At 46.8% G+C, this 14,045-nt stretch overlaps 1 protein-coding gene across 1 annotated transcript in view; it reads right to left on the bottom strand.

The window, feature by feature from the left end:
* Pyy (peptide YY) overlaps window positions 1–12,789 on the bottom strand; it is a 28,890-nt gene extending 16,101 nt beyond the window's left edge. Inside the window, exon 1 of the mRNA XM_005328097.4 lies at window positions 12,462–12,789. The gene's annotated coding sequence lies outside the window, so the exon portion shown is untranslated. The remainder of the gene's footprint in view (window positions 1–12,461) is intronic.
* Between the last annotated feature and the right edge of the window lie 1,256 nt (window positions 12,790–14,045).

Below are 14,045 nucleotides of genomic sequence, written 5' to 3'. Positions count from 1 at the left end.
CATTCCATCTCCCCCGTGAGACCGCGAGCGGCCCTGCCAGCCCCGTTTCACACAGGAGGAAACTGCCTGTTTAAAGGTTGGAAACCCGAGGACTGATGGGAGGCAGGTGGGGATTTGAACCTGGCTGCTGTCTGAACCTGGAGCCTGCCCCCGCTTTGTCCCAAGAGCCAGCTTGGTAGTCCAACCTCCTCCCTTTACAGATGGAGATATGGAGAGGCAATCCCTGATTCCTATCCTGGGCGTCCCCCACCCTGCCATTTCTGTGCCCTCTGACCACCCACTGCATCTGGGCATCAGGCACTCAGCCAGCTCTGAGGTTACTGAAATTGATTAAGTCTAGACCAGGGCCTCCAGCTCATTAAATCTCAATTTTAGTCTTAATTAAATCCCATCTGGTTGCATGAGGTGGGGGCCGTGGCTGTTCTTTTACAAACCTGTAGAAAAGTGGTTATAACTTTTATAATGAAAAAGAAAAGGCCCTTCTAAACATAGACAAAAAAATAAAATGTTTATAAATTTGACTACATTAAAATCTAACATTTCGCAGCTGGGTCTATAGCTCAGTGGTATAGCGCTTGCCTTCACATTGAGGCACTGGGTTTAACCCTCAGCACCATAATAAATAAATAAATAAATAAATAAATATATGGAAAAAAAATATTTTTAAAAATCTAACATTTCTCTGTATAATAAAAAGTAAATTAAAAGGCAGATCTCAAAATCAAAAATACAAATAAATATTTCACATCACAGAAAACTGAAGAAATAGGGTTGAGGATGAGGGTGAGGCTCAGTTGGTAGAGAGCTTGCCTAGCATGCCCAAAGCTCTTGGTTCAATCCCCAGCACCAGAAAAACAAGCAAACAAACCAAAAAGAAACATTACAATCTGAACATATGAAGGATATCAATAAACCAATAGAAAAACTGGTGCTTTCCTGTAATCTCAGCTATTCAAGCCAAAGGATGATCGAAAGTTCCAAGGCCATCCTGACTAGTTAATGAAATTGTGTCTCAAAATAAAAAGGACTGGGGATGAAGTTCAGTGGCGGAGTACTTACCTAGCCTGTGTGAGTCTCTGGGTTCAATACCCAGTACCCCACTAGACACACACACAAAATTTTTTAAAAAAAGGAGAAGAAGAAGAAGAAAAGAAAATGCCTGAGACCACCATTAAAAAAAAAAAAAGAGCAAGGACAATACACAAATGATTAGTGTAAAAAGTATTTATTCAATATCACTATTAATCAAAGAAGTACCAATTAAAGCTAGGCCGGGTGGTACACATTTGTAATCCCAGCTACCCAGAAGGCTGAGGCAGGAGGATGAAAAGTTCCAGGCCAGGGCTGGGATGTGGCTCAGGCGGTAGCGCGCTCGCCTGGCATGCGTGCGGCCCGGGTTCAATCCTCAGCATCACATACCAACAAAGATGTTGTGTCCGCCGAAAACTAAAAAATAAATATTAAAAAAAAAAATCTCTCTCTCTCTCTCTCTCTCTCTCTCTCTCTCTCTCTCTCTCCTCTTAAAAAAAAAAAAAAGTTCCAGGCCAGCCCCAGCAATTTAGCAAGACTCTATCTCAAAAAATAAAAAGTTCTGGGAGCTGGGCGCTGAGGTACCCATCTGTAATCCCAGTGGCTCAGGAGGCTGAAATAGGAGGACCACAGGTTTGAAGCCAAGCCAGCCTCAGCAACTTAGTGAGGCTGTAAGCAACCTAGTGAGGACCTGTCTCAAAATAAAATAAGTAAATAAAAAGATGTGGTTCAGTGGTTAAGTGCCCTTGGGTACCAAAAAAAAAAAAAGAGGTAGGGATATAGTTCAGTGGCAGAGCACCTCTGAGTTCAATCTCTAGCACTATAGGAAGAAGGAGGAGGAAGAGGAGGGGTGTCAGAAGGAGAAGAAATAGAAATTAAAACAAAGAGTAACTATTTTTCAATTACAACATTTTGTGTGTGTGTGTGTGAATGTGTGTGGTGCTGGGGATTGAACCCAGGGACTTGTGACTTGTGCATGCTAGGCAAGCGCTTTACCAATCGAGCTATATCCCCAGCCCCACAACCTTTTTTTTTTTTTTTTTTTTTTTTTTTGTGTGTGTGTGTGTGTGGTACTGGGGATTGAGCCCAGGGCCTGGTGCATGTGAGGAAAGCACTCTACCAACTAAGCTATATCCCCAGCCCTCAATTACAACATTTCTCTCTCTCTCTCTCTCTCTCTCTCTCTCTCTCTCTCTCACACACACACACACACACACACACACACACACACATACACACACAGGAAAACAACACAAATTTCCAAAAGATTCAACAAATAAATTAGAATGCATATAAAGAATATGATATTTTAATGGAGTCATGAAAAATTAAGTTTTAGAAAAATGTTATATGAGGGGCTGGGGTTGTGGCTCAGTGGTAGCATGCTTGCCTAGCATGCATGAGGCACTGGGTTCAATTCTCAGCACCATATACAAATAAATAAAGTAAAGATCCATCAACAACTAAAAAATTTTTTTAAAAAAAGAAAAATGTTAAGTGACATGGAAATATTCTAATTATGTTTACATGAGGAGAAAGCAGAGTACAAAAACAGTATAGAATAAATTCTACTTTGTAAAATCTATATGTCTATATAGAGGAACTACATGACTATACATAGGAAACTCTGTAGGAAGTATTTTATATAGAGAAATGTTAAGAGTGATAATCTCTCCGTGTGAGATTACAGATTTTTTTCCTTCTATTTTTTTTAGTTTTTATACATTTCACAATGAACATTTATTACTTTTATGATCCAAACTGTTTCTCAGGCCTGGTGGGTGCAGCTCAGTACTAGAGCACTTGACTAGTCTGGGCAAGGCTCTGGGTTCAATATCTGGTACTGTAAGAAAAAATAATAATAATAAATTAAAAATTTTAAATGCAAAGGGTAAAATTAAACAAAAGAAATGAGAACCCAAAATGTGTAATCCATAAGATATGGTTTCCTCTCTCTTGTTGGCACTTAAGCCCAGGCCCAGGAATATCTTGTTCTTGAAATTTGTTTAAGAGTAGGGGACTCCACCTGCTGTCTGTGGGGGTCCAGACTTCTGCCACCCCTGCTCTCCCGCCTTCCTTCTCTTCTGGACTCTCTTCTGTCCACCATGCCCTGCCCCCTCCCTTGGCACTTTGTCGTAAGGCATCAGGACTACGCTCAGTATCTCTCACCACCCTGGCCCCATCCCAATGCCAAAGCCCATCCAGTGCCCTCTCCTAACCACCTCTGTTCTCAGGCCATGAATGAGCGGGTGAGGAAGGACAGAGTGCAGAAGCCAGGCCCAAAGCCTAGGAGGCAGGGCAAGAGCGGACATCCAGGAGTTGCCAGGATTAGCCACCGAGTAGGGGCACCCCCTTGACCCAAAGAGAAGGGTCTGGTGTCCATTCCTCTCCATGGTTCACCCCAGGCCTGGGTCCCATAGTTTCCTGTGCCCTGTACACCTGAGGCTGTGTGACCTTACAGCACACAGGAAAGAATTATTTGCCTGCCATGCACCAGACAGGCCTGAACCAGAGTCCCAGCTCCCCCACCCACTGATATTCACCAGGCCAAGTTACCTCTCTAGGCTCGGTTTCCTCATCTGTAAATGGGAAAACTTGCAAGGTCATTGGAAGGACCACAGATAATAGAGGGGGGAAAAAAGTTCATTTAACCCTTACCCAAGGCTGCAATGTCTGACCCTGGACTCAGAACCGGGCCACAGTTAGGGTGGCCTGCATGTCCTTGCTCTCTGCCCATTCACTTACTTGTGTGTGGATTCTCAGGCCCCACTGCCGCAAACTATCTTTTGGATCCCAGCTCTACACCTGTATGCTGCATTCCAGGCACATTACTATGTCATTAGCCCCATTTCTCTGAAAAGGAATGTGACTCAGAAGGCCCCATAATAAAGAGCATCTCCAGAACCCAAACCCAAGCCAGTCCAGGCCTGGCCTTGTGAAGCCAGGCTGCTGGGGGGCTACCCAATGAAGCCAGATGCCAGCATATCCCTCAGCCCCTGTGTCCACCCCTTCTCTGGAAGTCAGCACAGGTGTGGGGGACCATGCCCTGAAGCCATGTCTCCATAACCATTATTCTCAGACTGGGCAGGGCTGTCTCCTCCTTGCCCTGACTAATTGCACTCAGGGCCTCTTGAGAAAAGCTCACCTCCTTCCCTGCCTCCCTCTCTGCCTTAATTACCTCTCCTCCTGGCTGTAATGAACGTTGCTGAGCCCCTGAGACAGGAACTTCATCAGAGCAGCCACCGCCAAGACTCGGGCCCTACTTCCCCTGGCCTGGTTTCTCAGGCCCAGACAATAGACCCAACCCCTGTGCCTGTCCCCATCCCAGTCCCAGGCCCAGGCTCCAGCTACACAGGGTATCTGTGTCTTAGAGACTTCGATCCCTCAGCTTCCTTGTCGCCAAGGGAATGCAGGCACGGAGAACAGACTACAAGGGCTTGGCCCACATTGGATGTTCTGGATCCTCAGTCCCCCATCCAGTCATCTGCCTGCGGGATTGGGGCAGGCAGCTCAAAATGGCAGCCTCTAATGGACTCCCATATGCTGGCACTCCTGGGAGCTGGCATGAAGAGGCCATTCCTTCCCTTTACTTCTGTGCCAGTCACAGCTCAGACATGTGCCCCCAAGAGCTTAGAGTCTAGTTGGGACAAAGCCCTGTGCATGCAAGTGAACAGATAAAGTAAAGTATTTATAAAGAGGGAGAAAGTGAGATCTGGGATAGAGCAACAGCTAGGATTGCAGGGAACGGGTGTGGGGACATGGCACATTCTCCCTCATCCCATCCCATTTAAATCCCATGGTGGAAGTTCTTAAAGCAGTCTGCTCTGCATCCCTCATACTTTATCTATCACTAACCTGGTCTAACTGGATCATCCCCTCCAATCACTCAGAACTTCAAGCCCCCCCACACACACACACACCACCTAAAACAATCACAGGGGAAAGACAGAGTGAGCAGTGGGAACCCCACAGCCACCTGTCAGGAAGGAGGGCTGCAGAATGAAGATCGACAGAGTGCCTCCACCTTCCCAACCTCCTGTCCCTGCCTCTTCACCCTCCCATGGTGTCCCTTGTCCTCCCACCAGTCAACCCATGTTTCTGTGTTTCCAGGTAAACCAAATAGTTAAATGTGGAAATAAATTGAACCATGGCAGGGCAGGAAGAAATAGAATTACTAGTCCTCTTGCAGGAAGAGCTCTTTATGAGTGTAAAAGCCCTGGAAGAAATCGCAGAGGAAGTCAACAACCTTGTCCATAGCAGCGTTCAGAGGGTGTGCACATCATAAAAACGAATCGGAAGTTACAGATGGGACCACCTCTCTCCTAATTAGTCCTCCATTTAGCTACCCAAGGACCACCTGACCACCCGGCCTCCCCCGCTCCACTCTGGGTTGGCTGTCCCCTGAGTGCTCCCAAGCATACCAGCTGCTTAGTCCCTTTTGAAAGCAGAGATGAAACTGTGCTGTGTTTGTTGGTTTAACAGTTCAATCCCCATGGTCCGTGGGAAACCTCACATTTTATTGTTCTTATACTCTCCATGCCCAGCACACAAAATATTTAACCAATAGAATATTTACACCAAGTAGAACCCAAAAATATTTTATTTTATTTTTGGTCCCAGGGGGTTGAATTCAGGGACACTCAACCACTGAGCCACATCCCCAGCTCTATTTTGTATTTTATTTAGAGACAGGGTCTTACTGAGTTGCTTAGCGCCTCACCATTGCTGAGGCTGGCTTTGAAGTAGAGATCCTCTGGTCTCAGCCTCCTGAGCGGCTAGGATTACAGGCGTGTACCACTGAATCCGGCTTTTTTTTTTTTTTTTTTTTTTTGCTTTTTAGTGACTATCTGTTGTCTTTTTTGGTTAACTGGTATTTTTATTTATTGAAAAACCAAAACTTTATACACAATGGAGTTTTGTTCAGAAATAAAGGAAAATGAAATTATGTCATTTGTAGGAAAATGGATGAAACCAGAGACCATTATGTTAAGCAAAATAAGTCAAAACCAGAAGGTTAAGAATCAAATGTTTTCTCTCATATGCCGAAGCTATAGAGGAAAAAGGAAAAGAAAGGTGGGGGCTGATCTCCTAAAAATCAAAGGGAGATCAGTAGAGGAAAGGGATGAGAGATGGGGAGGAAGGGGAGAAACTCTGGGGAGTGATATTGGCCAAATTGTATTGTTATATTGTGTATTGTGCACATGCACGAATATACAACAAATCCCAACAGTATAAACCACTATAATGCACAAATAAAAATGTGGGAAAAGACAAAGCTTGCTATTTTTAGAATAATATATATATATGAATAAATAAATATACTTTTTTTTTTTAGTGCTGGACACAGAAGGCAGAGCCTTGTGCACGCTAAGCATGAACTTTAGCACTGAGCACAGAGCTACACTCCCAGGCTATGTAGCATTGTTTTGTTTTTTGTTTTTTTAGTTGTTAATAGACCTTTATTTGTAGTATTGTTTTTACTTGTATTAAAATAACAAACAAATTTCCAGTATTGGGGATTGAACCCACGTGTACCCTACACCTGAGCCACATCCCCAGCCTCCCCACAGGCGTGGGCCACCACGACTGCCGGCCCCTGGTTTCTCTGCCCAGGATCTGTTCCTATCTCACAAGCACCCAGATGGAATCAGACAGCACCTTCTGCAAATGCTTGCTTTTGGCTTCCAAGGTCTCCTTAACCTCCGTCCCACCCCTGGGCTCCCTTGGGCTTTGCGGTTCCCCTCCTCCTTTCCCTGGCCCACTCCCGAAGCACCCGGCAAGATGCAGCTTCCCTTCCTAAGAGGAAGGGAATGGGCACCGTGGGAGCCTACAGTGCGAGCCAGGAAATGAGGAGGATTCAAACCCAAGATCCAGGCAAGGACCATGCCGTGGCCCGGGGCCCACTCGCCCAGCACGCTGCATGGCACACAGCGGGCTTCCACCCACGTATCCCAGCAGAGGATGCCTGTCCCCCTCCTCGCTGGCTCAGAGCCTGGGGAGGACTTCTGGCCCCGAATAAAACTTCCCACTCCTCCCAAGGCCTTTGCCGCCGACTCCCCCTTGGGCTGTTTCCATGGATGAGGGTTGGGCTATGGGGATCACAGACAGGACCAGGGGCTGGGGCCAGCGAGGGCGGGTGGCCTTCGGAGGATATTTGCTGGGGCAGGGGTGGCCAGGACCCGGTGAAGTGGTTGTAAGCTACGAGGGAACCAGGAGTCGACCTCAGTAGATCCCCCTCCTGGACCGGGTTCCCACTTGTCCCCGTCCCCCCAGTGGTCGCTTTACTTCGAGGATCCCAGAGGCAAGGCGGCCAGGCTGGGATTATAGCGTCCGGCATCGCCCCTCGTGGAAACTATGTGTAATTACAACCTGCGGAGCAAACTGGAGTCCGTGTCAATAGGGCGTGAGAGTCTGCCGGTGTGGACCTGAGCCAAAAACCTAGTCCAGGAGGCTGAATATTCATCCTAAGGACATGTTCCTGAATCTTGATACCCTAAAGTCCCCTCCTCACATATTATCTTCACCTTGGGACATTCATATTAAAATGAATTTTATGAAATTTCCATTAGTTGTCAGTGATACACACACACAAACACACAGACAAGAGACACCTCTGCACACTCTTCTCTCCTTGGAAAACAGAGCCAGACACCTCTCAGGGAAATTTCAGCCATGGGACATGGATATAACACCTGGGCATTACACCACTTTAACCAGGAGTCCCACACATCCCCCCAACCCCACACAGCGCCACTCATTCACCAGCGGCACCCCAGAATCTTCATCTTCCTCTGTCCTGCCACCTCTGCCTAGATCCCCTAGATCTCCAGGAATCTAGGAATCAGCTCTTATCTCTGCTTCAGTAGGCCAAGGTGGGCCCTGGATTCTGCATTTCTAATCAGCCCCCACACCATGCCATGGCCCCTCCCTGACCCCAGTATCAAGATTTTTGCTTCCTTCTCTAGCTACAGTTTCTGTGATCTCATCCCAGGCCCTTACCACATCCCCTGCCATTGAGCTTCCCCATGCTACCTCCTACACTCCATCAAAAGTCACAGATGAGCTGGGCATGGTGGTGCACACCTGTAATCCCAGCAGCGTGGGAGGCTGAGGCAGGAGGGATCATTAGTTCAAAGCCAGCCTCAGCAATTTAGCAAGGACCTACGCAACTCAGTGAGACTCTGTCTCTAAATAAAATATAAAAATAAGCTGGGGATGTGGCTCAGTATTTAACCACCCTGGGTTCAATCGTTGGTACCAAAAAAAAAAAAAAAAAAGTCACAGATGAGTGAAGCCAATGGCCTCTTCTCAGTCCCAGAGGCATTTATACTATGGGCTGCCACTTCCTTCTTAAAATGTTCCCACCCATATAGATTCTGGGTGATTCCCAAGAGACCTCCTTCTTTTGACCCCCTCCTGCCTCTCTTCCACCGTAGGCTCCTCTTTCTATAGCCCCTCCTGGAACCCCATGACCACAGCCGGGACACACTAGGGGTGTATACTTGGAACCTTTGACCATCCCCTCTGCAGGACCTCTCTAGCTACCACAGCTACCCTGACTTCCAAGCCCCTTTCCCAGGAGTCTGCCTGCAAGCTCCATCTGTGCCCTGAAAGAGCCTCACCTCCATATTTCTAAAAGCAGCCTTCTAAAACTCTGTAATAATAGTAAAACCAACTTCATGGAATTAAAGAAGTTAATGCATGCTTAAAACAGTGGCTGGGGTGAGTTTATAATTATTATGTTTTAGATAGCAGATATTCCTAAGTACTCCAAATCCCCAGAGACTGAGGTAAAACTTTTCAGATTATTGGGTTATGGGCAAATTGTCTCCTCCTTCCCCTCTACCCTTTCATCTTTTTTTTTTTTTTAAGAGAGAGAGAGTGTGTGTGTGAGAGAGAGAGAGAGGGAAGAGAGAGAGAGAGAGAGAGAATTTTTTAATATTTATTTTTTAGTTTTCAGCAGACACAACTTGTTTGTATGTGATGCTGAGGATCGAACCCGGGCCCCACGCATGCCAGGCAAGCGCGCTACCGCTGGAGCCACATCCCCAGGCCCCCATTCATCTTTTTATTTCTCCCTTCCTTCTTCTCCCCCTCCCCCACAATCATCTCAAACAGAAGGTCTGTCTCAGATGTTACTGTCTGAAGGGTCTCTCTTACACAGTTGATAATCTCTTCCCAGCAAACCCAAGAGCAGCAACCAGAGGAAAAGGCAGAGTAGGGAGCCCCCTGCTGGACAAGGGGCCCATGGGCACTTGGAACTGAAATTCTTTTTTTCTTTTTTTGGTACTGGGGATTGAACCCAAGGGTGCTTAACCACTGAGTATGTCCGCAGCCCTTTTAAAATATTTTATTTAGAGACAGGGTCTCACTAAGTTGCTTAAGGTCTAAGTTGCTGAGGCTGGCTTTGAACTTGCGATCCTTCTATCTCAGCCTCCTGAGCCTCTGGGATTACAGGCAAGTGCCAGACGGCCTGGCTAAAATTTTTAAATCCATAAACCCAGGAGCTTCTTCCTGTACTTTGCACTATGTATTTATGAAGTATTTAGTACTTCACATACTTATTTTATGGAGTAAAGTTATACCTGAAAGAAAAAAACTAACACTTATTGAGTGCTTACCTTGCGCATATAGGAACTAATTAAATCTTTTTTATTTTGAAAATGTTCAAACATACATAAAAGTAGAAAGATAGGGCTAAAGTTGTAGCTCAATGGTAGAGCACTTGCCTACCATATGTGAGGCACTGGGTTTGATCCTCAGCACCACGTAAAAATAAATAAATAAAACAAAGGTATTGTATCCATCTACAACTAAAAAAAAAAAAGTAGAAAGATAGTGTAACAGTCCCCTCTGTCTGACATCCAGACCCCTCCTGAACTGCTGGGATTACAGATGGACAGGGCAGTCCTAGGTCAACCCCACCAGTGCAGATTCCACCTACCCCACAAATCACAGAGCCAGACTTTCTTTCCTTTGTGTTATGTTTTAAAATATCCCCCCAAAATAAAATAAATTAAAAAACAAAAATATTTCAAGCTGGGCACAGAGGGACACACCTGTAATCCCAGCTACTTGAGAGGCTGAGGCAGGAGGATTGAAAAGTGTAGTCGGGTTATACTCATTTCTGTTTCTCTTCATTTATTAATTCACTCAATAAATATGTGTTGAGCAGCTCTTACATGCCAGACACTAATATTAGAAGTTTGGGATAGACCAATGGGCAGGACAGAGATGTCTGCCCTTATGAATTCCTCCTGTATTCTAGTGGGATCCAGGGAGAGGAAGACAGACTATAAGCAATCATGCTAGGTAAACTGTGCTTTCCACAGATGGCTGTAACAATACCTCCCACCTCACATGCCCTTCTCCAAGGAGACCTTTCATCTCCCATCAAGAAATGTGGCCCGGGCTGGGGTTGTGACTTAGAGGTAGAGCACTCGCCTAGTATGCGTGAGGAACTGGGTTCCATCCTTAGCACCACATAAAAATAAAAAAAATAAAAATATTGTGTCCACCTATAACTAAAAAATAAATATTAAAAAGAAACAAATGTGGCCAAAGACTGGGGTTGTGGCTCAGTGGTTAAGCACCCTGAGTTCAATCTCCAGTATCCAAAAAGAAAAAAAAAAAAAAGAACGGGAGCAGGCAGACCATTGCTTCCTCCTCCAGGGTGGCAGCCTGGAGGAGGTGGGCAGCAGCTGGACACTGGATGTATTTTATGGGTAAAATATATACAAATTGAGTGTGGGGTAGGAAAGACAGAGAAGAATCATGGACAATCACAAGTTCTGGGGCCTGAGCTAAGAGCAAACAGGGAGACAGGGAAGATATGAGTAAAGCAGACCTAGCCAGCCGCAGGATGGGGGATAGAGAGAGCTGCTTTAGAGACGCAGAACATGGGATGTCTATCACAGGTCTGTTCCAGATCCATAGGTAGTTAGAGACACAAATATGGAGTTCAGAAAAAAAGGTGTGGGCTGAAATGTAAAAGGCAGGAGTCCTTGACTCAGAGGTGGCCTTTAAGTCTGGAGACTAAGTAGGATCTGGGAGACAAAAAGTAGAGAGGCCCCGAGCCAGTGTGAGATCAGTAAGGAAAGGAACAGGGGGAGTAGCAGCGCAGCTGCCAGGGAGGAGGCCAGGGGTCAGGGAGGCCAGGTGAGGAGAGTATAGCGAAGGTGGGGGGGAGCCAAAGGTGCTGAGAAGGGCAACGTGGTCACCAGTGACCTTAAGGAGAACAGAGGAGGGAGAAGGTGACATCCTGAGGGGATCAGCTCTAAGAAAGAACTAGAGGTGGCAAGTTTGTTCACTATTTCCAGGAGTTTTAATGCTAAAAGGCACAAGGAAATAGGGAGTAGTTAGTTGGCGAGGGAGTAGAGTGGGAAGTTAGGGTTTTTTGTACTGGGGAATGAACCCAGGGGTGCTTAACCACTGAGCCACATCCCCAGCCATTTTTATTTTTTACTTTGAGACAGGGTCTTGCTAAGTTGCTTACAGCCTCACCAAGTTGCCAAGGCTGGCTTTGAACTCGCCATCCTCCTGCTTCAGCCTCCTGAGCCTCTGGGATACCGGCGTGCACCACCATGCCCAGCAAGAGGTTGTGTCTCTATGGAGAAATAACAGTGATTTCTATGCTGATGGGAGTTTTGCTGGAGGAGTGCCCCTAGGCAGGAGGGGCTGGGTCCCCTGCACTGGGGCAGGGGCTGGCTTTCTGGGCAGGTGGGCTGTTCTGCTACACTCACAGGTGGAGTGCAGAGACGAAGGTGCAGGCATTGGTGACTGGACAAGTTTTTTTCTAGGAGGCGCCAGGTGTTAGAAAGAAGGAAGGAAAAGAGAATGAGCAGCTTCACCTGGCAGAATCAAGGGTTTGTAGTGGTACATTTCAAGTTCATCCAGGTGACAAGGCTGTGTCTTCAACTATCTCTGTGTGTCTACAGGCGCATCTAAGTGTCTATAAATGTGTACCTGTGTGACTATAGATGGTGTGAGTGAGGCTCTGTATTCCTGGTCTTCACGTGTCAGCAGTGTGTCTCCTTTGGGTGCTGTGATGTGGAACTGTCCAATGTTAGCCCTGGCTCCTCATCCTGCCCAGATTCCTGTCACCTCCATGCCCACCTGTGCCAAATTGTGACCTTGGGCCTTCAAATCAGTCCCTGTGTTCAGGGCAGAAGAGCTTGTTGGGGAGGTGTTTGGAGAGTTGCAAGGTTGGGTCCCTGCTCCCAGAATCCTCAAGACCCAAGACCTTAGGAGAAACTAGGAGTCTGATTTGGGCACGCTGACAACAGGCTCCACTCTATGAAGTGAAACACCACCAGTCATAAAAGGGCAAAAAAGGGGGGGCTGGTCAAGTGTTTGCCTCACAAGCAGAAAGCCCTGAGTTCAATCCCCAACACCACAAAAAATAAAAATAAAAAGGCAAAAAGAGTATTAACCTGGAGTCCCAGAGCAGCAATGGTCCCTAGGTCTTCAGGTTGGAGGGGTGGGCTCAGACCCCATGCATCACACCCGTCTCCAGAAAGCAGGGCCAGTCCTCCAGGCAGAGCTGGCCTATCCTCAGGAAGAGGCTGTGGGGACACAGTGGCCCCAGGGTCGATAGGCATGGAGTTAATCATTCACTAGGGGTACACCTGGGTCCCATTGGCTGCCTGGGGACACAGCCCTTTGGGATGAAGCCCAAAGGAGCCGGAAGCAGCTTCTTAGCTCATGTGTGCCTTACAGACTCAGGGGAAATGGGGCTAATGCAGCCAGAAACTTCTGAGTTGTTTAGAGTTGGGTGCTTCAACAGGAAGCCCCCAATCTAAGAAGTCAGACAGCACCCCTGACCCCAGGGAGCTCAATCTATGACAAAGAAGACAGAGGGACACAGGAGGAAGAATTCTGAAGGGAGAGGGGTGTTCTGATGAACAGCTTAGATGGAGAACATGGAAGCATATTTGAGATTGGGGTCTCTGAGGGTGAGGAGGAAAATTATTATGCCCCCAGGGGCTAGGCCCACCTGCTCTGAGAAGCTCTGGGAATGTATGTGGGAAGGGTGTGGAGGGGGTGGTGGCAGAAAGATGAAAGAGAAAGAAAACTGTGAAGGTGGTCCTCAGGGGATAAGTGCAGATCCTCCGAACCACTGCTTTACTCCTTAACTAGAAACCCAGATTTCTGAGTAGGAAAATAGAAAAGTTGATGATGAGGTCACAAAGTCAGGTTCCCCCCCACACCCTTAGTCTCCTGCCTGGGACAGTGTTTGTGGTTGTGTTAATGGGGGGAGTTTCCAGGAAGAGGGTCAGTATCCTCACACTGCATCCTTTGAATTTCATTTATTTTTACTTATTTATTTATTTTTTGCGGGGATAGCAGGGTGCTGGGGATGGAACCAGGGCTTTGCACATGCGCAACACACACTTTACTACTACTGATCTACATCCCCAGCCCTGCATCCTCCGGAACACTCAGGAGGGAAGCAGCCCCGGCCACTGTTCCCAATTTAGGTGGTGCCCCAAGAGTCCTGAGTCTCAGCCTAGAGAGCACAAAACCACCCTGAAGACAAGAGCAGAGATGGGAACTTAACATATCTAGAGTCTAGCCAGGATGCTGACAAGCTGGTGACCTTGGCCAAGTTATTTGCCCTCTACAAAAGACAGTCTTATTCCTCCTCTGTAACAGAAGACTAGACTGGATGGCATCCACCCAGGTGTAGGACACGAACAACTTAAAGAGCAGGGAGGTGTGTTCAGGCAGCATATGAACCCAGTTAAGTAACACAGAACCATATCCCCTGACAGTGTTCAAGTCTTTCAAGTTCATTCCAAATTTTGCTTAAGAGCCTGGATCTGAATAGAAAAACTTTGCTTCAAAGACAACCCTGCTTGTGAGCAGAGTGACGGTAGCTCTCACTTATTTCTGTGCCTCAATTTCTTCATCTGTAAAGTGAGGATAATAACCATATATGTCCTGAAGTCATTGTGAGGATTAAATGAGTTACAATTTGGGAAGTGCCCGTTGCTGTGTGTGAAGTCCTCACATGG

This window comes from Ictidomys tridecemlineatus, chromosome 3 (genome assembly GCF_052094955.1).
Source record: "Ictidomys tridecemlineatus isolate mIctTri1 chromosome 3, mIctTri1.hap1, whole genome shotgun sequence".
Taxonomy (NCBI): Eukaryota; Metazoa; Chordata; class Mammalia; order Rodentia; family Sciuridae; genus Ictidomys; species Ictidomys tridecemlineatus.
The sequence above is the reverse complement of the archived record's forward strand: the minus strand, read 5'-3'. Positions and strand labels throughout refer to the sequence as shown.